This window comes from Zootermopsis nevadensis, unplaced genomic scaffold, assembly GCF_977971745.1.
Source record: "Zootermopsis nevadensis isolate Lab colony 2312 unplaced genomic scaffold, Znev_1.0 Znev_ptg000002l, whole genome shotgun sequence".
NCBI lineage: Eukaryota > Metazoa > Arthropoda > Insecta > Blattodea > Termopsidae > Zootermopsis > Zootermopsis nevadensis.
This window is the reverse complement of record NW_028259134.1, coordinates 12667548-12695066: the sequence shown is the minus strand read 5'-3', so window position 1 is coordinate 12695066 and position 27519 is coordinate 12667548. Positions and strand designations below refer to the sequence as shown.

The 27519-nt window shown below is 38.2% G+C and overlaps 1 protein-coding gene and 1 long non-coding RNA gene across 5 annotated transcripts in view; one reads left to right on the top strand and one right to left on the bottom strand.

Annotated features, from left to right (window-relative positions):
- The window catches only part of Trmt61 (tRNA methyltransferase 61), a 108122-nt gene that overhangs the window by 43344 nt on the left and 37259 nt on the right, over window positions 1–27519 (top strand). The gene's annotated exons all lie outside the window — the stretch shown is intronic.
- Window positions 1–27519, bottom strand: part of LOC110832192 (uncharacterized) — a 96515-nt gene that overhangs the window by 33752 nt on the left and 35244 nt on the right. The window contains exon 2 of one of the 4 annotated variants that reach the window (XR_002543851.2): window positions 21458–21512. The exons of the other annotated variants lie outside the window; for them this stretch is intronic. This is a non-coding gene — a long non-coding RNA (uncharacterized LOC110832192). The remainder of the gene's footprint in view (window positions 1–21457; window positions 21513–27519) is intronic. 4 annotated transcript variants of the gene reach the window in all.

Here is a 27519-nt window from a genome sequence, read left to right as displayed (position 1 = left end):
ATTCCTTGGCTATCGCATTTTCGATTGGTGCATGAAATGCACAGTGTGATGCGGTGTCAAAATGAAGTTACTACTTTTTTCCGCATTAAATTGATGTCCTGCTCTCCATGACTTATTCTTCCAGTTAAGAGATGGCGTGCCACTTTCCATGCCGTCGGATTACTGCAGAGCTTATTGAATTAAAAGGTTTCTGCGTCTTAGTTTGTTGTTTATTGCCACTGCTGTATCTGTTGCAGATATCCCTTAAATGTGTACGCAACTGAGAGCATTAATCAACTGTAATTGGTAGGTTTAAACGGTTCTACCGCCTTCTAAGTGGGTCGATCGTTGTCTAAGACTGACATCTTTCTGTCCTTCGTATTGAGTGAGAGTTTTGTGTCAAACATTCAAGTATTCCTGCAAGGGACATACTGATTTGTGAGTCCGTCTACGAGTACATTGGGCCTATATTCCTTTGTGGCAAGACTTAATATTACGCACTGCCGCTCTACTTAGATGATGACCCCGATTCTGAATTTATTCAGAGTTTGCCGCTTTAAGTCAGTCAGATTTGGTGTCCCATTTGTAACATGCTCTCACAGTGCATGTCCTACTTGGTCTGTTTAACGCAATGACTTTCAGTCTTTTGAAAGTCTTGTCTCTGCGAACGTTGTTTCAAAATATTGTCCTTTGGTTTTTTTTTGCGGTATCACCCTGATGATGGTAACTGAAATGTTTGAAGAAATTCGACACTCGATATGCTGTATTCAGAAAACAGAAAGTTGTACTTTGTTTCAAATTCTGACGGGGTTTGAAATATATTACGAATTTATCGTCAGTTGTAACATTCTGATCATCGAAGGGCGTCGGACGATGGTCTCACCCTCTGCCTTTCTGATCGTTTACAGACCAAGAGGAATTAAATTTGCCATATAAATACGATAGAAGCATGGTTCAGGTGGGGAAAAAGGGAATGATCGGAAAATACAATGATGATGAAAGGTAAACAGAAAGATAGGAGTGGATCATGGTCCACTTCGTGCTATGAAGTTCAGACACTGGGCGATATCGTGACAGACCTCGGAATAGACTGTATCAGGCAAGATTTGAACTACGTGGATGTCAGATTTGTCACGTCTACAAGTCAAAAACCTAAACATGAAATTGCACAAAACTCTAATTTTACCTGTAAGATTTGAGGTTTTCACAGCGGTAAGTATGAAGAGCTCTGTGTTCTGTGTTGTTGCGCTGTGTAGTCTGGTCGATGTTTACCAACGTTTCAGAGGTCATACTGCCTCCGTCATCAGGGCGTTTCTTAGTATGAAGATTTCTGTCTTCTTGGTTGTTGCGCTGTGTAGTATGGTCGATGTTTACCAACGTTTCAGAGGTCATACTGCCTCCGTCATCAGGGCGTTTCTTAGTATGAAGATTTCTGTCTTCTTGGTTGTTGCGCTGTGTAGTATGGTCGATGTTTACCAACGTTTCAGAGGTCATACTGCCTCCGTCATCAGGGCCCTGATGACGGAGGCAGTATGACCTCAGAAACGTTGGTTAACATCGACCAGACTACACAGCGCAACAACCCAGAAGACAGAAATCTTCTGATTTTACCTGTTATTTTGTATGGTTGTGAAACTTTGTCTCTTCCATTACAGAAGGAACACAGATTAAGCATGCTTGTGATCAGGACGCTGGGGAAAGTATTTGGACCCAAACGGGATGAATTGACCTGAAGAAAATTGCGTAAAGAATCGGGTAGAGCGAAAGGAGCAGATCACTGGGAAGATCTAGTCCTAGATGGGAGGATAATTTTAAATTAATCTTAAGAAAATATGAAGGAGGGTGTGGACTGAATTCATGTGGTTCGGGTTAGCCACCAATGGCGGGCTCTGTAGAACACGGAAATAAACCTTCGTGTTCCTTCAAATGTGAGGGATTTCTTGACCAGCTGAGCGACTACTAGGTTCTCAAAGAGGACTATGCTCTAATGAACTACGAGGTTTAAGAACAACAAATAGTAGTCCACCCGAAAGAAAACGCTGTAACGTTTTGAAGCAAATATTGTACACGTGGATATAGCATTCAATATATCGATTTTATCTAATACTCGATTGTGAATTAAATATATATAAGTCTGTATACTTGAACGGCCTAATGAAGAAGCTTGTAATATTGAGGCAGTTGGAGTCTGCTATAACGACGTCAAATACCCGAACTGCGTTTTATAACAAAACACAACCTGCTTTGGTCGGCGACTGTGTTCACTTTACAAAGGAATGGAAAACTGCCATAACAAGGCCTAGGACGATAGATAATGTACTTAGTTATACGACATGCACTACATATTACATACATGATGCGAACTAACCGGGAAACAATATCTGTAATTACCGATTCCCACATTTTTACTCAGGGCTAACCAAAATAAGTACCAAGGATATGGTTGTCTTCTGGATTACTTAACCATTTAAAAACAATTTGGAAACATAATTTCAATGTAGAAGGTAAAGTAGTTCGAGGTTTTGGATTCCCTGTAACTTTTATTGCTATTAGTAATTAATTTAGTGCATAATAATGATTTACGGTTAGTATCATAATACATATGTAAATATTTGTTATTATACTGTCTGCAGTTCTTCCTTTATGTGTCCCGCAGCACGAAATAAAATCGTAAAACCGACGCGAAAATGTATAGAAGATGCCAAGAGTGACATTGATTGCTACAGATTTTGTGGAACAGTCTGCACATTGTACTGTACATACGCGTAGTGGAATGTACGAAAACTTTATATATTTCTATCCTTATTTATTGTGTTATGTTCTTGAATATTTATAATTTCTTTTCTTATGTATTCAAAATGTACGATCTATTTTTAGAACCGTCAGAAGTTTAAGAGAATGCGTTAGAACTTTCCTTTACGCCATCTATACGCCTTCGCTTTGTTGGCTGTTACCATTATATTTGACCATAACTAGCTAACAGAGTCGTTCATGAGAAGCTAACAATCACTCGTCTGTTCCAGAAACGCGCCTTTTATAAACTACAAATGTTAATTATCGTTCTAACAAGAGCCCGTCATTGTAATACATTATCCTGAGCAGAATGAATCTAGTTCAATTTCCCACATCCTCTTTCTTTAAGATCCATTTTAATATTATCCTATCTACGCTTATATGTGGTCTCTTGCAATCCAAAATGCATGTATTTGTCATCTTGCCATTTGTGATACATGACCTGCATTGTGTCGTAGTTAATTTGTTTAATTTAAAGTGACTTAGGCGTAATTTTATCAAGGTTTGGTATAAAAACTTATAAAATATTGGAAATTTGAAGTGGGAACTGTTTTTCCGACAGTCTACATTGGATCAGGGAAGTAGTGAGTGTTGGTGGGGTATGCACACAGCAGGTCAAATTACCTGAAAATTTAATACGAGATATATTTCCTATTACCAAAGGATAAATTAAGAACTACTGTTTTTTGCTTACAAATTACAACATCCTGGTTTATGCACGGTAATGTCTATGCGCATTTACTAGGAATACATTAATCGTAAATAAGCCATGGATCGCGTGATATTTTAAGATCGTAAGTATGGCATCCTGATATATAGCATTCTTTAGAGTTTTTCCTCCGTACTTTTATCCATACAGAAGAAAGTGGAGTCCATTTAGAACTGTTTATGGGCGATGCCTGTGCGTTGTTCACACTCGAGTAACTCGGTCGTAAGCCTTTATCGAGGAATCGATATCTGCACATAATAATAACAATAGCAATGTGGCGGGAGCAGCATCCTAAAACTCATGTCTGGTATTTACAAAGTACTAATTACAGTGTTTATTATGGACTAAATCAGCGATTGCTGTCTCTGAATTATGTGGTGTGCCAACATTCGCTGTATTTAAAGAATGTGTGGGTTGTTGCTGGGTAAGAAACCATGGGGAGGAGGGTGGGGGCTGAGACTGACCTGTGCGGCTAATGGTATACTTTAAAGGGATTGTAAACTAGCATTTTTATTCTGTTGAATTTATATTAGAAACAAGGTAACTTCTTGTAAAACATTTTAAGATACAAGATTCTTGTCTTCATGGTGTATGGATAATGGACTGTTATATAAATGAATAAGTCATGACGTCACTTATTCTTTTTTTCTTTTGAGATTCTTATTCTCATATGGAACGGGAAACGCGATTTTCTATTTAATTCTTAAGAGGGAATTATTTATCTTTAGTCTACAATGTAGCATTTTCTTCTAACATGTAATCAGTCATGATCAATATCGTAGTCTTCTCTGTATTAAGGTGATTTGAAATATCGGCGGTTTTGATCTTCTTGCGAATATTTTAAATGCTCTGTTGTCATAGTCATACCGAAAACAACTCAGCAGTTTCAAGCTATTTTTAAATGAGAGAAAAACCTCCTTATGTCCCAGTTACAGTCATGACATTTTTCTGTCTGTCTTTCTTTTTCGTTTTAACGAATTCTGTACACTTTTTATCGACGGTCGGACTTACTTCGTTCACATTTGTGTCAGAAATGTTCCTTCTCCATTGAATTCCACGAAGTACAATTTGAAACAACGCCATACGAACATTAATCTTATAAATAATGTGAAGTTATATAGAAATTCCGTTAATATGATGGGCTTTCTTCCCGTTTCTTGTTACGGTTTCCGTTTATTATAATTAATTGTCTATTTATTTACAGTTCATATTCTGGCAACGCCGATATTTTCCTTAGGATGCGCATTTCTTCATGTCCATTCACTGTTTCAGACAAGTCTGAGTATGTAAGCTATTTCCTTTAATTTCAAGTTCTCAGGTCGATGCCTGTAATTCTGGCTGAGTAATTTTTATATCTTTTACATGCCGTTTAGTGTAAGACTAAGAAACGCAATGAGGCTTCGGTTTATAATCTGGAAAAATAATATGAGTTGTGTTTTAACGCCATTGTTCACTTCTCTTACATATGCACCCTGCGGTTTTATTTGAAAAATGTGACGTGATAATGATAAGTCGATAAAAGACATGTTGATTCAAATAGGTGTATTTTTCACAGACACCGTGCCTGTAATGTTACCTGCAATTTCACTACATAATAACGCAACTAACTATACATTAATAAATGTATGCGTTGATAAAGTGCATAAAGGATTTTGAGGTATCCTCGGAGAAGAGCCAATGGGAAGACACACGCGTAGATGGCAGAAGAATATTAACGTGGATATTAAAGAAACAGGGTGGGTAGGCTCGGGCTGGATTTATCTGGCCTAATGGCCACACGCAAAACTACCTTTACCCACTGTTCTATGAGTGTGTGAAGTAGACATGGAAATAAGACCCTGAGAATAATATAACGACGGTATATGGACCTGGTAAAAAAATTCATGATGGGTTTTACATTTACACTTTGACCTTATATTGTTAGAACGATGAAGTCGAAATGTTTTAGATAGGCCAACCATTTTCGTAATGAGACATTATGGCAAAGATAATTACGCTACAGATGTACAGAGTGGAATTATTTTAAATGTTCGCATGTGCACGTTAAATCCACTTGTAACACTCACATTACTTGAAAGTCTAAATATAATTTGGACGTAACTCTTAAGTGATGACACTTTTATGACGATCTATAGAACACACACGCCATGTCTTCTTTGGCAGTATTTGCATAAAACTCTGCAATTTCGAGAAAATTACTATAATTATAATAATGACTAGAAAATTGTGCTATCAAAAGCTTTGTCAGACCCCCTCCTTCTCTTCCCCTCTCACTCTTGCTAGCGCCCTGTCAAATGCTCTTGTCCGTTGGTTGTATAAACGAGTTTCTCAAATTTAGACGCCGTCATGCGTTAATTTTTATGCACCTTTTTAGAGCTCCCCATGTTTGTGGGCTATTTCGCCGTGCTTGTTGAATATTAAGAAATTAGATTCGATTCATTGTTTCCAATTGCTCTGTTTCCTGATGCTAAATATGATGAAAATCGCCCTGATTATTCTTCGCGGATAGTAAGCACTCATTTATTGTAAAGGCATCCAACTAGAATGTAAACCTGTTTCAACATTTTATTCAGGAAATAACGAGATAGAAATTGTACCAGTACGTGTGTAGCCTCAACCAGGTAAATGGCGGCTTGTCCTTTCTGAATAAAATTTAACATTCTGATTTATGATCTGAAATATAAAATATTTATTCTTCAGGATCCACGAGGCCTTTTGAATTGAAGTGAATGCAACGTGTCGTGTCGCAGCCTGTTATCTGGGGACCACTAAAGCGTAGCTAAATGAGATATTTCACTCGATCCTTGTGCATCAGCGAGCAGTGAACTGACGCTTGTCAACAACAGTGGCTTAAGTACAGCCTAATTAAACCTCTGCTGTGCATTAACAGAGTATGAAGATGACATCAAAAAGTGCATCCTGTGTCCAGAAAATCTAGTATAGATAACCCTATCATGGACACATTTGAGATTTCAGGTTTTTTCGACGGCAGACAAGAACATGGCCGTGTTGTGTTGTGTAGTCTGATAGAAATTTACCAACGTTTCAGAGGTCTTTGCTACCTCCATCATAAGGATGACTCATCTCCCTGATCATGGAGACAGTAAATAGCTCTAGTCGTCCTGATGATGGGGACAGAAATTGCCTCTGAAACGTCGGTGGCCTTCTACCAGACTGCATGGCGCAACACCCCAGAAGACAGCCATCTTCGTACTCGCTGCCGTGAGAAACAAATCTCACGTAGTAAAGCTCTGTGAGGAGGCATCTCTTCGCTATGATCGCAGATTCTAAGTCCTTTGTCACTGAGCGCCCTGATTATTGAGGCAGCAATCACCTCTGAAACGTCGGTGGACTTCTACCAGACAACCCGAGGAAAGTCACCCTCATGAACGCACTTGATCAGAAAATGAAGGTCATATCAAGATTTGTTTTATATTCCCTTTTCAAAAAACTCCCGGCCTTTGTATAAGTATTTACTATCCGAAGCCATTTGGCCGCAATGTAAATCCTCATACCTTATTCTTCTGATATAAATATTAATATTCTCCTACGTCTTCCAAATTTAAATCTCTCTTTGATTTTAATTTATGTTTCTTCATCATCATCGTCACACATCACAGATTAATGTTTGTGTTTCTTCCATGTTTTTGTCGAGTTCCTTCAATTACAGATTCTCAGACATTCGTAACAAAATGCTTCAATAATTTAATATATTTCATCTGAGTTTATTGTATTTGCATTAATATCCTTGTATCATTCATCCTGGCACGCATGTATTCGGTGTCTGTCGTGTAGGTAAGTTATTTGAGATCAAAAGCCACAAAGTGGATTTAGTTTGCGTAGCGGTCTACTCTTTTTGTGGGTTTCTCGAACATGAATAAAAAAGTTCGCTGCTTGATTCTTTGTGGTGTCACTGATTCGTCACTGTTTCTCCTCCAGCAGTTTTACAACGTCGCAGTACTCAAGCAACTGCATATAAATCATGGGTTTTCAATCCGCGTTCCGCGGGTCGCATGCTGCCCACTGGTGTGTTTTGCGCGCCTCGCGTATATTTATATTATTTTGTATTATGAATACTAGTACCTGCCTTCAAAATACATGATATTTCTGTTTCTCATTTCGACGAGAATTGAAATGACTGTCTTAGAGATGTTGCGCCATGTAGTGTAGAATTTGGCCGACGTTTCAGAGGTTCTTACTTCCTCCGTCATTGCCGTTATGTTGTGGGAAGTAATCTCTTCTGGAACGTCAGTCAATTTCTACGAGATCACATCGCGCAACGTTCAAGAAGGCAGTCATGCTGTACAGAAAACAAGCTTTGGTAATGTCAACATTTGGCAGTAACTGTCGCTGTGAGCAACTGTAAAAACGTCCAGTAAGGAAATATGACTCCCATTATTTATGAACACTTTGTAGGATGCGTGCGAAGCTCACCAGAATAGACGAAACGTGTTACTGAATGATTATTCTAATAAAAACAGTTTTTGATATGTCAGTAGTAACTTATTTTTTAAAGAAAATTACTGAGCCTGTTAGGCGAAAGAAGGCTGTTTAGCGACATTTTAAACATATTTCCATGAATTTGCGGCCTGTGAGTCGATAAGCAACGCTGAATGCGGCCTGATGTCTGGAAACCGTTGCAAACCACTGATATGTGGCGGAGGATACGAGCAACACAACTTTATTATCACGAGAATATAGTGTCAATGCAAAGTTAGAGGCCTATGACGTTTCAGAGTATGGTTCGTCTCTAAGCAGTGGCGGCTCGTGAGTCTGAGCAGTGGTATTGCTGCGCAAGGGGAAAAATAAGAATAGTATTTCAACACATAACAATATAAATAAGTGAAAAGTAAATTTAAATCAGGAGAAAATCCGTACGTGATCGACGATGTTTTAACTATTTGTAAGTCCGGAAGAGGGCGGCCACGATTTTTTTACAACATTTTTCACTCAAAGACAATTTAAAAAAAGTAATTTCCCCTAACTATGATACAATTCCTTTGCTCATTATCATTATTAGAACAAAAAATAGTCAACACACAGATTTATTGAACAATCATTAACAATAACCACGAAACAGTTTGTGATACAGAAACCAGTCTAAAACACTGTCTCTAAGTAAAAAGAATTCTAGTTTGAGAGGTCCATTAGATAAGGCCAGTCATTACGGCATTCGGAAGCTAACGTCGATTATTTAAATCACTATTTTCTATGAAAAACTGTGTTTCCATATTATGCACATTTTTAGGAACTCTCTCTTTTGAGCCCTATTACCTGGCACAGGCACTGATTGGCCAGTTTTCTTAAAAATTATGCTTAAGTATGATTGACATTTCGCATTTACGATATGGGAACAACGCTGGCGACACGGGCACAATGAACGGTAATAGGATTGGAGGTTCTCATGGCATCGAATACGAAGAAACTGAACTGGCGAAATCCTTCGGAACCAGAAAGGCATAGTGCAAACGGAGAGATTCTTTTCCCTTCAACGCCATCCCCTTGCTACTGGTATCGCGCGAGAGAGCCTCCCCACACACAGTCACATCTTATTTCACGTGCATTATAATACGGTGATGCAACAGTTTGCAGTGGCCTCGTGCTTCGACAGTTATTTATAAGCAGAGAGGCTTGCGTCTTGTACACTGTGACGTTACATGGATATAAGAACAGACAGCAGTAAGATAGACAGTTTCATTAACATAAGTCAATACAATTCACATTCTTAGAAATAACGCCAATCAATTTTATTTGATCTCAGAAGTATTCCAACGCAAAGTCGCTGATGTCATACATATGCATGGAAATGTTTAATAATTTCAATTGTGTGCTTTTATTCAAATGAACGCGTATCCACAGGGTTACCCAAAAGTAGCACCCTACACCGATTTGTATGAACTAACCTGTAGGACCTTCGAAGTTAAGTGTGTTGTATGGCGAAGTCCCGCTGAATGACTACCTAGATCATCAGCCCTAACGCCATTTGATTTCTTCCTATGGTAGCATCTGAAGTCGGTCGTTTGGAGGAGGAGGATCGAATAATTAATTGAATGAAGTAGGGTTTAGGTTCTCGCAGCGGTAAGTACGAAGATGGTTGTCTTCAGGGTTGTACCGCCGTATAGTCTAATATACATTTACTAACGTTTCTGAGCTCCTTGCTGCCTCTGTCATCAGGACGATGAGTGGAATGTTCGAAATTCAATGTCAGTGTCTTGAGTCAAGCTTAGTAACATACGTCTGTAGAACCCAAAAGTATAATGAAGTTAATGGCCAGTACTTTAAACATTTATAATCATTTTGGTTCATAGTATTGATCGCGACTTTTGGAATAGTCTCTAAATTACGTCCGAGAAAGAAATTCAGGAAATTTATGCATCCTATCATAGACTAATTATTTGTATGAAGAGCCGATAAGTTTTTACAAAATCGATGGGACCGTTTCTTATATATAGAAACAAAATGTGTCATGAGATGTTGATCATAACACCTTGAAATACAGAGGGGTGATTTTCTCCACCGTTGGACTTGGCATCTCCTGGCACAAACTCCCCCCCACTCCACCCCCTTCACTTCACCGCACAGCTCTTTACAAAGGGAACACTGTGTCTGAAGCAGGGTACAAGATAAATGGACTGTTAATCTTTACTGAACATCGTCTGTAAGAGAAGAATGGATTACATCGCATTCGCGAGTACAAGTCTACAAGACTACACGAGAACCTGGCTTCGTTTGCGAGATATAATAGTAAATTTATAGCAGAAAGCACAGCTTTAATGCCGGAAGAAAAAGTTGCTGATTATTAATGGTTAATCACAAATAGCACTGAAATGCAGACCGTTTCAACTTCATAGGGTTTGAGGTTCTCACGGCAGTTAGTACGAAGATGGCGGGCTGTCTTCTGGGTCGTAGTGCGGTGTAGTCTGGTAGAAGTTCACTGACCCAGTGGTCCTTGCTGTCTTTGAGGTCATGAGGGCGATCGCCCTGATGATGGAGGCTGCAAGGACCTCTGAAACGTTAAATGTCTACCAACTTCATGGTACAAAAACCGAGAAGAAAGCCAAATTTGTTTCAACTTCATATCAGATACTTGATATTGCTTGGGATGTGGAGGCAGTTTTATGTTTTTCTTTGGTTAAACAATTCTGTGATAAATGACCAAAATCTTGCCGCTGGATCGTACTTTGAACTGGTTTATTCTACTTTTTATATCTTCACTTCATTTTACCATGAGATTAATTATGGTACTATTTCTTTATCTCTTATCTTGGTTTTCTGTTGGCCCCTAAAACTAAGGTTATGGCATAATGTGTAGTGGCCTCCCCTCTGTCCGTTCTAATAACGTTTGAACTAATTGACGGATTTCCTTAAAATTTCTTACGAGCATCGTCCCACGAGAGACCATCCATTTTTAGTTTCCTTTTTTCAGTAGCACATTCATGAAAAATTGCTAGTTGGTAGTGGCACTAGCGCTGGTTAAAGCAGGGTTCTACATTTTTGTGTGTAAATAGATATTCGAGAAAATTTCCTTGTGACGTAATTCTTCTGCAAAATGTAGCACAAAAAATTATGAAATCGAAATCTTTTCTGGCTCTCGATATCCGTTTTATGAAGATAACTAACGAGCCACTGGAGCTAGAGATAATTTTTCGTATAGAGATATTTACGAACATATCTAAAAAGTATTTTTGAGACATTTTTACATGTTGATTATAAACCTGGCTACCAAGCGTCATTTCGATTTGTATATGATAAATGTAATACGATGGGAATTTTTACTAAAGGAGACATGCACGTAAATGGATTAATTGTGTAATTATTAATACATAGCTCCTACTAATAGTACGATGTATAATACGAGATCTCGGTACTGCTTCATATTCGGAAAGTCTCGGGCTCAGATATCAGCTCCGAGACGTGCTATCATGACTGATTTTTGCAATTTTCGTAAGTTCATCCAGGCAACTGCTGGGATGGCGCCAAAATTAGGCCACGACCTATATCTTATGTGTCCTATCCAATTCATTATTAATCGATATCCTATTATTCGACTCTGTATAACCTGGGGTACTGAAAGCGATTTAAAATCACAGGTAAGTAAATAAACGATGTGGACTGTTATTAAGTTTATCTGAGAACTCTTTAGTTTTTGACCGAAACTGTACATGTGACCAGGTTCCCTCGACCAGGAGATTGTCGACCTGTATCTCTGTTTTTAAAGAAGTCAGTCGGTGTGTACGAGAGGTCGAGCGATTGAAATTGAAAACGTGGGATGAGCGCGGCAGAGCCCCCCGGCTCTCCGCGGCCAGCATTTGCAAGAGCGCTCGTCTGCTGCTGAAGTGTGCGATGCTGAAACAAGGTGGGCGCACTAATCCCTACCTCGTTTTAGGAAAGAAAATGAATTTCAATAATTCGAACCTTGGTGCAAAAGTATAGTGTAGTAACGATCTTTACTTCTTACTTTCTCGGTACAAATGAACAACTGAACCACACTCGCAGCATTTCACTCTCTGACCTTGAGAAAGAGCATGACCAGTTCTTGGCAGTGCTGCGAAGCATACAACGAAAATATTGCAATATTCCCTTTACTTTTTGGAATTCCCCTATATGTAGCACACGCTTGTTTTCTGTGTCCAGCGTTCAACAAACAGCCAGGTGCAAATACAGACTGACTTTACTATCGGACCTGCAAATGTATGATGGCTTTCAAAAGTCTTTCATCTTCTTTTATTTATTTCTAGATTTGTTGTGATTACGTTATACTTTGCATTTGTCCCGTGAGAATAGGCACTCATATTCTTTTGTTTCATTCATGGAAGAATTTTTTTAATCTGATTAAATATAGCTGCTGTGTGCATGTATTTTTGTTTAAATGAGCACAACTCCACTCTTCTCCACAAGAATTCAAAATACGTGTTTATTATAACAGAAATGTGTTTTAATTTTCATACAAGTAACCTCTGCCATCATCTGACATTAATAAAGAACGTATATACATTTTTTTTTACAATAATAGTAACAGTGCAATCTTTATTCTTCTAGTTTCAACACGTTAATTTTTTTACTCACTTTAAGTAAGATACTAAATACTTAATAAATAAAGTTTTGTAAGTTCCTAAGATTGCTTAATTTTGGGGAGGAAGGGTCTTATATGTCTTAAAATTACATTAGCCGAGTACCTAAACATGTCCCATAAATGTATTCAGCATTATAAAGTGATTTCACATTCTAGCAACATCGATTGCTTACTTCAAACCTTGAAATCGGGATTTGTCACTCTCACTATACATTACACTTTAGACCCTGCTGTATCTGTTGCTGATGTAGGCTGCATCGCAATGGTTTTTAACTTTGACCACAGCCGCCAATCGGGGTTGGAGTGAAAAGATTAAGAATCGTGGATTGGGAATGACCGGTGGATGGGTAGATACTTGTCCCATGATTCATAGTCTCACACCACGCCCCGATAAAAGCGAATAATCTTTGTGTCTTTTTGCAGAGTTTGAGTCGAAAGATTGCAACGTTTCAATTAGTTATGATACACTCTTTGATATAACTTCAATATGCGGTGTTAGAAAAATTTCTTGCTACTCTCGTTGTTTATATAATCGTAAAAAGTGTTGTCTATTGAATTCCATAAAATATATTTCGTGATTAATATTTATAGGTAATCAATCACTTCAGGGTATATTATTTTAGTAAATTTAGTTTCATGAGATAGTATAGTTGCGTCATATTGTGATGTTAATTAAAATAATTATTATATTTGTTTACCGTCAAATCACAATAAAATAGTAAGATAAGATAATTAAAATGATTAAAATATCATCTTATGTTCCATATCGAGCATTCGATTTACATCGGAACATTCACAACATGTTTCGGTTTATCAAACCGTCATAAGGTGTAAATTATAAACTTTTAAACTCAAATTACAATTATTTATAGTTTTTACAATTTTATAATTTTATCATCTTTCTACGTATATTTTATGGAAGTTGTGTCTAGATATTATTAATATAACATTATTGTTGAGGTGGTGTTATTGATATTTATATCAGTCATATATGAAATAGCAATCGGTTCAGATGTGTTCAGAGGAGAGATCCAGAAGTGTTACCATCTCAAGAACAAGGTTCTGAGATGGTAACACTTCGATATGGAACATAAGATGATATTTTAATCATTTTAATTATCCTATCTTACTATTTTATTGTGATTTGACGGTAAACAAATATAATAATTATTTAAATTTAGTTTCATTAAGCTGGCTCAGTAATGAGTGAAATGTCGATTTTAAATCTCATCGGCACATTGGTTGTAATTAAATAAATTGACTCTTAAAGTTGCAACATTTTACAGCTGACACCTACTTTTACGGGCATGTATAGGTCTTTATGTAATAAAATCTGCCGACCAGTTTGATTTAATAGTATTTTATATTAACACGTCTGTGTGTATGGACATGGACTTCAAAATGGAAACATTTCGACCGACTTCTGAAAGACGTTTCTTATACACATCAAGCTGATACTCGTTATGTACAATTATGCATCATCATCATCATCATTGTCTTGCATTTAACCAACTAGAAAAGTACTTGGCCAACTCATAATCTTTCGTCTGCAATTTTGATATTATGGGCTGGGCTTTTGCTTATAAGACAGGTCTGTCGGTTACAGTAAATCCAGACCTGAAGGTACACAGTTCAAATAGAAAACTGACAGTTGATTAAGATAGCTTACATGCTTACAAGCATGCACACACAAATCCGCCTTAGCAAATGCCAAGGTCGGATCTCACCTCTTTGTTTTTTACATAGTTTCGTTTTAATAATATATCTGGCATTCCATACACGCACCTGGTACAACACGCAAGTCTGAGCTTTAGTATGGGAAAGATCTATTTCAGGTAAAAAAAAGAAAAACATTTAACCGGGTCATTAAAGCTGATAATTTCTGTTGAGAGCCTTTGATTGAGTGCGTATTATTTTTTTAAACACACATCGCATTCCTTCGGGCTGAAGTGCGCAAACAGACTAGTTAAATAATCGCCTATTAGAGGTTAAGATCATTTTCATGTAGTAGTCTTTCTTCAGAACTGTATTTTGAGAGCGTTGTATTAATTTTCAGCAATTGAACATATCTTTTCTCCCTTCCGAGCCTAAATATCATGAGATTTTAAGCGTTATTTCTCCGCCTGGTTTTATAACTGATACGCTGAAGATCTTCCGAAAATAAGGTGCACAAGGACACGACACGATACGTTTCAGAGGCAGCAATGACCTCTGAAACGTCGGTGCAGACTACACGGCTCCACAACCCACAAGACAGCCATCTTCACACTCTTCGCCGTAGGGAACTAAAATTTATCTCAGTTTGTTTTAAAATAGTCTTATAATTGATACCATTGTTTTCCGACTGCATATGTTTTCTTGTTATTTATATTAAATTTTAAAATTTAAAATTAAAGTTGGAGAATAACTATTTAATCGTTGGGTCTGTCATGGATATTATAATGTCGGTGTTGGTCTTCTGATACGTCCACACAGCGTTACTACACAGGAGACCAACGTTGTGTTAAAACTTGTTCCATCGAAGTGAAGGTGCTGAAGTTTGTCTCTCTTCACGGTCAGGGACGTCCCTAGTATATAATTTCTCTCTGAAAATCGCACCCCCCTTTCCCCTGTGTGTGAAGTAACATAATGAAGTTAGAACAGTGCGTATGCACACCTGTTAATAACTAGTAGTGTGTATTTTAGTTTTATTCGTACATCTTCAGGAAGGTTTTCAACTACTACTTGTAAGTATGTCATGTTATACTTGTAGAGGCAATAAGAGTATTGTCGAGATGGCACTGCAGTGCTTATTGTTGCTGTATGCAGGCCTACCACATCTATTTAAACGATGGAGGTGGGGGGTCTTAACAGAAGCTGTGTGGTTATGTTGGCACCATGTCTTATATTACTTAAGCGTCTTCGCTCACGAGAATATGGAAATTAAGAGGAAAGATATTACTGTGTTTGAAGTCACAGCTACCATTCTAAGCGGCATTTACGCTGATATCATCTTGTACAAAGTACAAAGACGAATAAGAAAATAAAGCATCAGGAACTGTTGTAAATAGCACACCAGAAATAATGTCGACTCATCGCCCTGATGAAGGACGCAGTAAGCAACTCTGAAATTTCAGTTACTTTCTAATAGACTACACGGCGTATCATCCCACAAAACAAGTAATCTACATTAAGTGATGATTTGTAAATGAATGAGAACATATAGACTCCTGTAAGATGATCTTTGTAAATTAATTTTATTTCGTTTTTAGTAAAGTAAAAATTTATATCTCTTGCAATAGAAAAATCAAGATACATTAATAATAGTGTTATTGTAGACTTTTTTTGTTCTTCTGTGACACTGAACTTAAAACTTAATTTCCTCAAAACGAACAAACCGAGTTACAAACTTCTCATTCTCGAAAGCTCATTTTTGAACGGTATTAAAGTGCTTCATCATTATACATTTAGCTTAAATTGTTCATGTAAGGTTTACGTTTTAAAATGTGTAATTCCTATGTCATTTAAAAAGTTAATTTAAATGGGAACGTATTTAATAAGTTATACTCGATCCATCACATGGAGGCTTCGAGGAAAGCAAGAAATAGTGATGGCAACTTTTGCTACATCTGACCCTAGTCCAACTGCTTGTGTGTGTTTTTTTGTTTGAGATGAGACACACGTGAGGCAGGGGTCGTGAACTGTGGGTGTAGTAGCGTGGCTGCAGCTAGCCTCATCTCATCTCATCTGTACGGTGCAGATCAAGTGGGACCAACATCGTCTCACGTTTAGGGACTGTGGGCTTGTTTGAGACCAAACATCGGATGCGATACACCTTCCGTAAACTTTAAAACACTCGTACATCATCAACCATAAAAAAAATAACCTCTCATTCTGTACTTTTACCGCAAAATTAACGATTGTTCAAATTCTAAAGCCCTGGAACAAAGTGAGATTTGAGGTTTTCAGAGCGCAATGTCCTAAGATGGCTGTCTTCTGTGTTGTAGAGCAGTGGTATTCAACATTTGTTGTTCGCGTACCCCCAGATATAATTTCTCTTTAACTTTGTACCCCCAAAGTTGTTGGTGTATAATTCAAGTTATACATAGTATATAATATACATCTAAAATAAATTAAATAAATAACATTACTTATTATTCAGTGTTTATCATAAAATAATATATATTTTTTTAAATTTCACTTACCCCCAAAGTTGTTGGTGTATAATTCAAGTTATACATAGTATATAATCTACATCTAAAATAAATTAAATAAATTACATTACTTATTATTCAGTGTTTATCATAAAATAATATATTTATTTTAAATTTCACGTACCCCCTAAGATGTCTTCGCGTACCCCCGGGGGTACGCGTACCCCAGGTTGAATACCACTGTTGTAGAGCAAGGCCTCAACCGTCATGGGACAACACAATACGGAAAGACGAAGACGAACATCCATACATCCATTATAGAACGGGATTCAAACCAACGATCCCCATATCCAATCGGCCAAGATTCACGCCCCATACCGCGCGGTAACTGTGATCGGCGATTAATATTAATAGGGCGATTAAGGAAAGTAAGTTGAGACATGTAGAACGCATGATGACGTTGTAGTAGTATACACTTTCCCATTCTTGTCACGTCTGGCAGTAGTTGGATGCTTCTGAATTCTGACCTTTCTTCTACCACGTGTGGAACGATACGAATTTGTGCACGTGCCAGAAATATGGACCGGCCTCCCGGAGTTTTCACCACAACCTCAAATTTAGTAATTCTACGTGACAATGGTTTTGTCCTTAGCCTAAGACCTACTATGACATTTCCAGGGTCTGGTCCCATATTTGTCCTGTTAGAATGATAAACTTTTCCACCAAGCAGTTTGACAATGTCTTTAAAGCACTGTTTTAAATTACGGTTTCAGAATAATAACTGATATGGAAGTTTAAGCCTCGTGACACATACTATAAACTTTAAGATTTACAAGAACTGCAAATAAAGAAACAATAGCCATGCCACTCATGTCCCGAAATATTTTCTCTTTTATGTAAAGTGCTTGCTTTGAATGTGGCTCAGAAGTGTTTTATTGTAATTTTTTATAGATCGGTGCATGACTACCGAAGACCGATGATTTTGTGTGCTGGGAACATGAACATGTTTGAAAATCGAGTGTCAGTCGCGGCCCGTGTTCAACGAGTGACAGTTTTTCTGAATGAATGTTGGTTTATGAGTCTAGTAGTTATAACACTGGTGATTCCAAATCATAATACCTGTCCTCGACAGTTGACGATGATACACAACTATTAAAAGGAATGTGTAAACAGTCACAGAATATGTCCTGAAGTTACTTTCATTATTGCCTATTTCTAGTCGTAAAAGCTTAAATCGCAATAATTACCTGTTGCGAGTGACATTTAGTAATCTGAAGAAAACATCCCCTCACTTTAAGTGTTTCTGCGGCATATGCGTATAAGCATATACCCCACTTAAATAACTTCCTGATCCGACGGTCCATATAGAAATTTAGCAAAGTTTCTAATTAAAATACGCGTGTTTAAGACTTAAAACTGTGCTATGTTTGTGCAGGATCTTTGTAAGAAGACCTTCCAGTTTTGATCGCATATAATTACCTAACTACATAACGAACATCCCTGTATTTGGTATTCGGTGGTCTTGGAAGAATATGCTGCCTCTGGTGGCAATGTCACAAAATAATCTGCACACAATCGAAGAAATGTAACAAGAAATTTCGGCAGTGACGAGCGTCGGTGTAGAAACTCCACCTGCATTTCTGTGGAATTTCCGACGTCCGCTGCAGATGGTCTTGGACGCCGATGGTGAACATATTGAAAATGTTTTTTTTCTTATTTTTACGTCGCTGTCTTCTCCCATGACTACTGAACTCAGAGACACCAAATACAGTGGTTTGTCATGTAGTTAAGTAATTATATGGAATTACAACTGGATCATATTTTAAAGAAAGACGTAGGGCTGATACATCATAGAAGCGACAGAATACGGTAGTGAGGGGTGGCGGTTGTTTCTACGTCAGGTTTGTGAAATGTGCAGCAAATAATTTGCATGTATGCATTGCGTTACGTCATGACCCGCCGTCAAGGAAAACAAGTTCAGCCTGTAATAATGCAACGTTACGGCGGTCTCTTAAAACACTGATACACCTTGGAAGGAAAGGCTCGAAAATGAAATATGTTTAGGTTCAATCTTGTTATAATACATTCGTATACATCGCCCGATGCTGTCAAGTCATTTTGTTAGGAACGGCTTTGGAACTTCTCCATACAGTTAAGCCCACAGTCAAATATAACGGAATGACCTGGTGGCTGACAACATGGCTTTTATTTATAAAAGAGATGGATTGAAGTAGCAGTTTAGGCAACCACTCCCAAACTGGGGAGCGTGAGCCATGTGGGCCACACTCATAGCTATTTTCCTGTTCACCTTAAGATTAAAATATAGACTTGACTGAAGTTAAATAATGCCCAGTGACAAGTAGAATCAGATATAATCTTTATACAAGTTATATTATGCCATTCTGTTATGCCCTAGTAAATCATTTGAAACTTGTTCTTAACTCGTACTTTCGAACAAGAAATTCCCACAAAATTCTTTGAAGCGTCCATATTTCTTTTTTATATTTGGTAAAGACTTTTACATTTTTTCATAAGAAATACTATAATCGACCTACTTTACATAAATATTTTTTAAGCTTCCACAGGCTTTCTTGCCCGAAAGTTAATTATAAACCTGAGTTTACTGCTATTTTATTCTCCTTACTAATTTCTACCAGAAATTCTTCAATGCTTGTTGTATTTAAACATATAATCAATTCGACAAAATATGCTGCAACTCAGTCTAAAGTAAACAATTTAATTTATCCATTACATCTAATTTTTTTATTTCACAGACAGAATACGATAAAAGGCCTAGACGAGAACCCGGACCTCCATGGTGATAGCGTGTGACAAACCACCGGAGCTGTGACATGGTCTTTTCTTATCGTACTTTTGAAATGCCCTTATTTACTGCATATTCTGTACTGGACGATTTGGGATTCTGTTTGGTTTGTCCTTGTACTTATGTTCTGTACCCGTTTAAAATTTGCTCGTGGGAATTCTGAACGTGTTCAACCGCTGTGTTTTAAGACCCCTGTCAACACTCTTATAAAGCCTGTTCGCAACCCATTCAACTAATGTGGGCGTTTTTGTAAGAATTCAATCAAGTAACAGGCTTAGACAGGCAACCTGTGTGTTTTATTTACGATGTTCCTTATTTATTGAATAAATCACAAGCCCAAGTCAGTGAAAGTATGCAAACTGTGAAACATAAATTATGTTTTGATGTTTTTGTGTGTAGTTTCTATCCGTATACGGCTTACATATTCTCGTATTCGTTTTTTCGTATTTCCAATAGTTGATTTCCCTAGGGTATTTATTAAGCTTGCTATAAACAGTGTTTGCTGTAAGTGGCAAGGAACAAGGTCAGCTGGTGTGAAATCTACAACAATAAACTTTCATATAATCTTAACCTAGCAGAACACGTTCCAACATCATTTAAATTTATATAGACAACGAACCCCATGGGGCAGTTTTCTTGTTGGAAAACTGACAGTCGATCAACTGGTCAAGAATTTACCCACCTTTTTTTATGATACCGGAAGGTTCGTCACCATGGTTACAAGAGTTCGTCACTTCCACGCTGTTGTGCCGTGTTTCTTTAATTAATGCCTTATGCAACGCTAAATTAAATGCAGTACGTCACAGGGTGTCGTGCACGATTTTCGATACTTTAATCCAGGACTGGTTTGCACATTTTATTCGTATGATCTTTCATGATATAACTGAAACCTACACTTCCACAGTATTCTTGTATGGAAATACTGCTCGTTTCTCAGCACTGACGAACATTGGTCAAATTGTAATGTTCATTATCTATCACTTCCACAAGACTCACAGTGACCCAATGTGAATTATAATTAGTTTAAGAAACGCAAGAGTTCTTACGCTGTGTCCACAATGCAACCCCGTGCTGGGATTCCCCAGGTCTTCATGAAAAGTGCCCGTTATTCTGACCGATTTTCAACTATACTGAAATTTTTCGACAAATTTCTGCAAATCTCCCCAATATCAGATTTTATTAAAACCGCTTTCCAATGTTTTATATGATGCAAACCAGGTTTGGCTGCTATCTTATCAAGTTCGAATTCAAGTCATCTTTTGTTATCCTTTGTTGTGTGCAGTTATCATAAGCTAGTTAGGCATATATATGCCTACATAGGCAATATGGATGCAATATTTAAAGGCCAATACCTCAGAACTTGCAACCAATTTTAATTACTTGTACGAACGAATTAATCTGGGATTCGAATTCGTCAAACAGTGACGTTTCGTTTCGTATTTAAAGGCTGTGAAATATGCCTAAGAGATATGAGTTTCCCAAGGCGGCGAATTCAGCTTGCGGATGGAAAAGACCTCCAGGTATAGAGAATGTACTGCGAACATATTGAATAAGACGGACAGCAGACAAGGGGTTTTCCTTCAGGTTGGGAGTTGGGCGGGGGACTGACGGTATTCGGAAAACCTACACTTAGGTGAGGCGAGACGTTAAAAGGGTCTTGGGGGAAATCGGGTTTGGGCTGTGGATTGTAGTCACGTGGTTCAGAAAAGGGACCTGTTGCGGGCTATCGTGAACACGACAATGAAACTTCGCGATCCATAAAATTCAAGTAATTTCTTGACTTGACTCTCTGAGCGCACTGTTGTAGAATAGTTTAGAAACGCTGAGAAACTTGGCCCAAGGAGAATGTGGAGTCTGCTTTCGTAAGATTTTCGTAAGTCTCAAATGTGCGACGAACGAGCGATTTCTTTAATACTTTAAAACAAATGATCAAAAACTTTTCCTACCTTCCGGGATGAATGTGTAATTTGGCTCCACGGCAGCCTTTGCATCAGGAACTCGCTGGAAAACAAAATTGAAAATCAGTTGAGACCTACGAAGATGTTTTTGTAACGTAAGAAAAAAAAACAACAAAATATGTCGATATGTAGATTATATGAAAGGATTGTCATAAAATTAATCCAGATTATTCACGTGACCACGCTGGCCTAGTAGTTCGCAGTGAGTGCATACTTACGTGATGCGTAAGTCTGAGTGTTGAAATGAAGTAATGAAAAATCATACTAGAGCGATAGAATGTTTTGATAATGGGTCGCGGAGAAGATATGAACCGAAGGGGAGACTGTATTAACTGGAAAATAGGAATGCCACTCTCGAGGTGGTTATGCTGATGCATTGAAGATTTCGAGTCTCCAGTTGTACCCTGTAGACAAATTTCCCTATATCTTTCTCTTTCGCATTATCGGACCCTCGATATCTGTAACGCCAATTACAACTTGTGGGGTCATGACCGATCCCCCACTTGTTTCACTGTGATGCCTGGCTCCGCTACATTTTGGAGTGTGGAGCGGGGGAGGTCTGTATGTAACAGGGGTTCAAGTCACTACAAGCCCTTGAGACAGTTTTACTAATTCATTAATCAATTAATCGTAGTAGATAAATTTTCACATACGTTGTGAACCTCTTGGGGCCGGAGCTCATCTGAATAATATTCGAAAGTTAAATTCCTATATCAAAGAATCCACAACATGTTTTCATCTCAAAAATAAATCAATTATGTTGTTTAATCCTTCAATGGTAACTGCATGTTTCGCCTGCTTCAACAGTCAGCAACTCTTTATTTTTTATATATGGGTTAAAATGATTTTAGCTGTAAACAGGGTTTATTTTCTTAAACAGCGTTAAGCAGTATATTTTTGTAACGGTGAAATGCTGTTCGTCCTTTAATATACGAACTTAATTCTTAAATGTTATTTTGATTATCTTAGGCTTCAAAGGGTTGTGAAAATAGTCAGTTTATTCTAAGAATTCTACAAAAAACAAACAAACATAGTCTATGGTAAATGGTTAATTTATAATTTGATGATTCCCTCTTTTCGAGTTATGCATTATAACATATTAGTTTTCAGAGACGACGGTCATCATATTTGACCCGGAATTTCCATTGTTTCCCTATTTATCTTTTGGCTGATATTTTCTTAAGAAAATCCTAATTTATAAAACATTTATGAGACTCATAATATAGGAGCAAAGCATGGCTGCATGAAGAAGAAGAAGAAGATTAATATTATCTGAAATGCGTTTCATGGGACGGACAGCAGGTTACACCCAATTCAGTTAAAAAATATATGAAGATATAATTCAAGGACTGCAACTTCACTAATAACAGGTTCTATAAGAAATAAGAAAGAACATGTCGAAAGAATGAACTCTACAGGTAGGATCCACGTACAAAATGATGACGTGCCAACTGAGAGAAAGAAGACGCTGGGGGAAGACCTCAGAAAGTGAAAAGTGCTCCAGCCAAGACGAACAGTATTTGTCGTAATTTAATACTGAGGATTTGTGATAGCTAGGTGACGTCCTAGCACGTGAAAATTGAGGTTTTTGCGACCGTGAGGATGTCGATGTTGGTTTTGGGGATTGTTTTTCTGAGTATTGTTTTTGTATCGTACAGGACTGACAAGGGAACTGTTGTAGCCTGTTCTATTGTTGGACAATCGTGGCTGCTGGGGACATCGCCGACAACCTGTCAGGACGATAGGCAAGGCGATTTGATTCAAGACACGTTGTAAGCTGGTTCATAATTCGAAGTTCCCTCTATTACCAACGAACATGTTTTCATAGATCTTCCTTGAGAAGAAGGTAGACGAGATTCATGTTTATCTGTGGTTTATTTAACGACGTTTTTAACCCACAAACCTAGTTCTTTATCATGTTTTACTTTTCTTCTTTAACGTAGCCCTTGTTATGTCCGTTGAATATGAGGCCAAATTTGAGAGAAACACAGCTACATTTTGTGATGGCTTCCTTCTGGGTTGTAGCGCCATATGGTCTGGTAGACGTTTCAAATTACACGATGCTACAACCCAGAAGACAACCAACTTCATCCTCACTACCGTGAGAACCTGAAATCCTACACAGTTATAGCATAAGGCGTTTAAATATGTATAATGAATAGCTCCTTTATATAAGTTTTAAAGTGACGGTTTTGTCATTTCTGTTAGAGACTAACTGTTAATGACAGTAAATGGCTAGCAGCCAATTAGCCGCGCATAATAGAAAACTTTAATCCCTCTCATTAGTAATCACTTCAATTTTATAGTTATGCATCACTTGAGATTATTAAATAATTTGCTTCTATCTCAGGACGCGGCCATGTTTTAGGACGTAAGTTAACATCAGGCTGGTATTAATGTGCAATTAAAATAGTATCAAAACAGAAAACATGGAAATTGACAAAATTGTTACATTCGCACTGCAATAACCCTGCATAAATAATTAGGAATAATTTTAAGATAATTTGACTGACTGCTAATGCTCGTCGATGCGTCGAATGAGTCCATACGTGGGTTCAGATTCTTTGTACCTTTGCTTACTTTGAGGCAGATTACCCCTGCTAGTAAGATCAGTGTGGTAAGATTTTCATTACATTATTTAAGTTGGTTTTAGAATGTATAAAATCGCTTAATGTGAAATATTAACGACATATAAAATGAAATTAGTGTTACCTGTGTAAAATAATTTATTTTTTCTCCATAAAACATTTGCCGTTTTAAAAAGATAAGGCTTTAATTTGAAAATTTTATACTTTGCTTAAGATACATATCAGTATTGCTCTGTTATCTGTATTTGAAACGTTGTCATTAAAATACGACACTATGCGTCTCTTTCATAACAAGACGTTTTTAAATAGGCTACTGCACGTAGTTAGTAAAATAAAGTAAAGTAAGGTTTGTCCCACTATACGCCATGTAGGCGTTTTGGGTGAGTGGAGGTATAGCTCCTCTCTTCCTTGACCTCGGCACTAGATGGGGTGAGTGGTCAGCATCACGCCCCGGCCGGCTTTACCCCCCGGGAAAGGATCCCGATACCCATTGGATAGGAGGCTGGGTGGGCCCCAGAGCCGGTCTGGACGCAGAGGCTAGAGGAAAAATCCTCTGCCTCCGTCAGGGATCGAACCCCGGTCGTCCAGCCGGTAGCTAGTCACTATACTGACTGAGCTATCCCGGCTCATTGTATGAAAGTAATATATATTTGAAATAGCAGTAGGGCTGTAAAGGAAGTCCTTTTAAAAACCCACTAAAGGCGAAAAGCGAATATCGATTTGCGTCGTACGAGATTTCAGGTTCTCTCGGGGTTGAAGTTGTCTATATTGGTCCCCAGACCTGAAATGGAGGTGGTATTTTCCTCCAAAATATTGGTTATCTACCTGCAGACCCACACTGCGTTACAACACAGAAGGCAAACATCGACACTATTTGGCACAGTCACGCGGATTAAGATATGTGTCCGATTGAGTCGCCGAACTTGGATGTTTTCGTCGTTGAATTCAGAAGTCGCCAATATTGTATTCGGCGTTCTTAAGGGCCTTTTTAGATGCCGGGAGAAGCAGAAGGTTTTATAGACGGTTGAAAGAGACGATATAAATTATATTGCTGGTGACTGAGCAGTGGTTCTTTTCTAATCTTTAACTGTTTTTTTTTACTTTTTATTAATTAGATTAAACAAACAAAATACCGAAAATTATCATATTATGTCCTGCTTTTGTAACAATAAATATATCACATTTCGAACTGTAATTGGGCGTTAAGAGAACGCATTCTGCTTCGCGTGCTTGTGAAGGTCCAGGGTAATGTATTATATAATATGCTTCTTCTTGGAGCGACTTAGCCCCATCTTTCTGTTAGCGACTTTTGATGCTGTCTACTCATGCGCAGTGACCCGAGTCCCGTCTACAGTTGTGGGTCAGTGCGCATCTGCTGTTTCAAAGGTGCGGGGAGGGTTGCGCATGCGTAGGAATACCATAGGGAATGACACTGGAATGGAAATATCACACCCCAATTCATGAATAAAATAACATTTATTATGATTTATTGAATAGTCTAGCTGCTGCCTCTGGCGTGGAGTAGGCCTATTACAGGCCTACCAATGGTAGTGTAGATGCACCGCTTTGTGAAGGCCATCGTGCAGGTCGGTGGCTTTTGGACAGGACAATGCGGTGATATGTGATTGTGGTTTTAAAATTATAAAATGATTTCATTGTTTCCGATCGCATATGATAAAATCGAGTAGGGTGAGACGGGCGGTGCATGTAGCGCGCGAGGGTAATAAGTGTGTACAAGATCTTGGTTGGAGAGCCTGAAGGGAAGAGTCGTAAGACATGGGCGTAGATGATGGGATAATATTAAAATGTATTTGTGAAATACAGTTGGGGGGGGGGCATGAATTGGATTCATCTGATAGGGACCGGTAGCAGGTGCTTTTGAATACAGTAATGAAATTTGGTTCCATAAAAGGCGGGAAATTTTTTGATTATCAGAGCATATTTTTTATTTTCCCAAGGACTCTGTGCCATGAAGTTAGTATTTAAATTGTGTACCTAGTTTCCGGCCTTTTATTTTGCTACGTCGGTAATCAGGAAGGGTGGGACGGGTGAGACGTGTATTGTCTGTCTGAGCGGAGAACTGAATTGACCTTGAAATCGTAACGCCATGCTGAATGCTGCCCTAAAAATGTTGGTCCCTACCAAAACTGTTCCACTGTTGAAGCAATATGCATGATATTTGATACTATGGGTGTGTTACCGGTGACCCAATGAATATACCAAATTATGTATAAGCTATGAAATACTAAAAACACAAGAAACATTAAAAACTTATAAAACTACTGCGCCGTGAGTACATCTGTTTGAGAGTCGAGTCAATTCTCCGCTCAGACAGACAATACTCTCCGAGTGGGAAACATGTGGAATGAGTATGCGCCAGTCACTGCTGTACATTTGTAATGGCGTTCACAGATCTTTTAGAGCCAAATGTGGGACCTCATTGCTTTCTTCAGTGGTTTCCCCCTGCAGCCTTGTGTCCGCAAAGTGGCAGTTGGTGCGTGCCTATTGTGAACGCAGATAAAGACATACGGAAGAGGATATGGAGAGAGACCGGATGGTATTTCAAGAATGTTTGCGATTAAATAAGTTAAAACACGCGTGCACAGTAAATCTGTAGCCTACTTCAGCCGCTCCTTTTCCTCCGTTTACCTGTCAAATCACGCACAGCTTCATGTTAACTGCATTTCCGTAGCAGTCAATTACAAACTGTACGATCCATTGTTTCGAAAACTTTTAAGTATTCGGCTACGCATTTTACATACATGCTGGTTGTTAGGACGATTAAATAAAGCAGGATGAGATGGACAATTGAGCATAGGTGGGGATTTGGTATTGAAATAGATCTTGAAGAAACAGCGTGTGAAGTTTTCGACCGGATTTAACTGGGTCATTGTTGAGTTCACTGGTGAGATTTTGTGAACACGAAAGAAACCGGGTGTTCGTCATTAAATATCACCACTCAGAATGGTTTCTGGATTAATTTCTCGCTCCTACGTAGCGTATGAAAATAATAGCACGAAGCTGATTTCAATTCTGGCTGGTTCTGTCTCGGGTTCTTGAGAATCCTCTTAAGAGGTCTTACGTTGGAAAGGAATGGTAAGAAGTTGGTGGTGTTCTTCTGGGTTGTAAAGCCATGCGGACTTGCATCTACCTATGAGTCCACACGATGTCATAACCCATAACATCGACAACTTCACCGCCGTGATAACTTAAAACAACACATAGGGTGACAAAGAAACTGCAGATACAACTACTGTGGTTGTAAAATATTGATGAAGCTTTCATTATTTAATAGGAACCGCGGTTAACATCAATTCCGCTGTCACTGTCTTCGTTGGGTCCGAATGTTAGAACGTGTCGTCCGTTCGTGTAATTGGTTGGTTTCAGCTGTTCATAAATTTCGGTGTGCATCTCGATGCTTTGTGAAGATCTCAGACTTTTATTTTTGTAATGTAATGATGC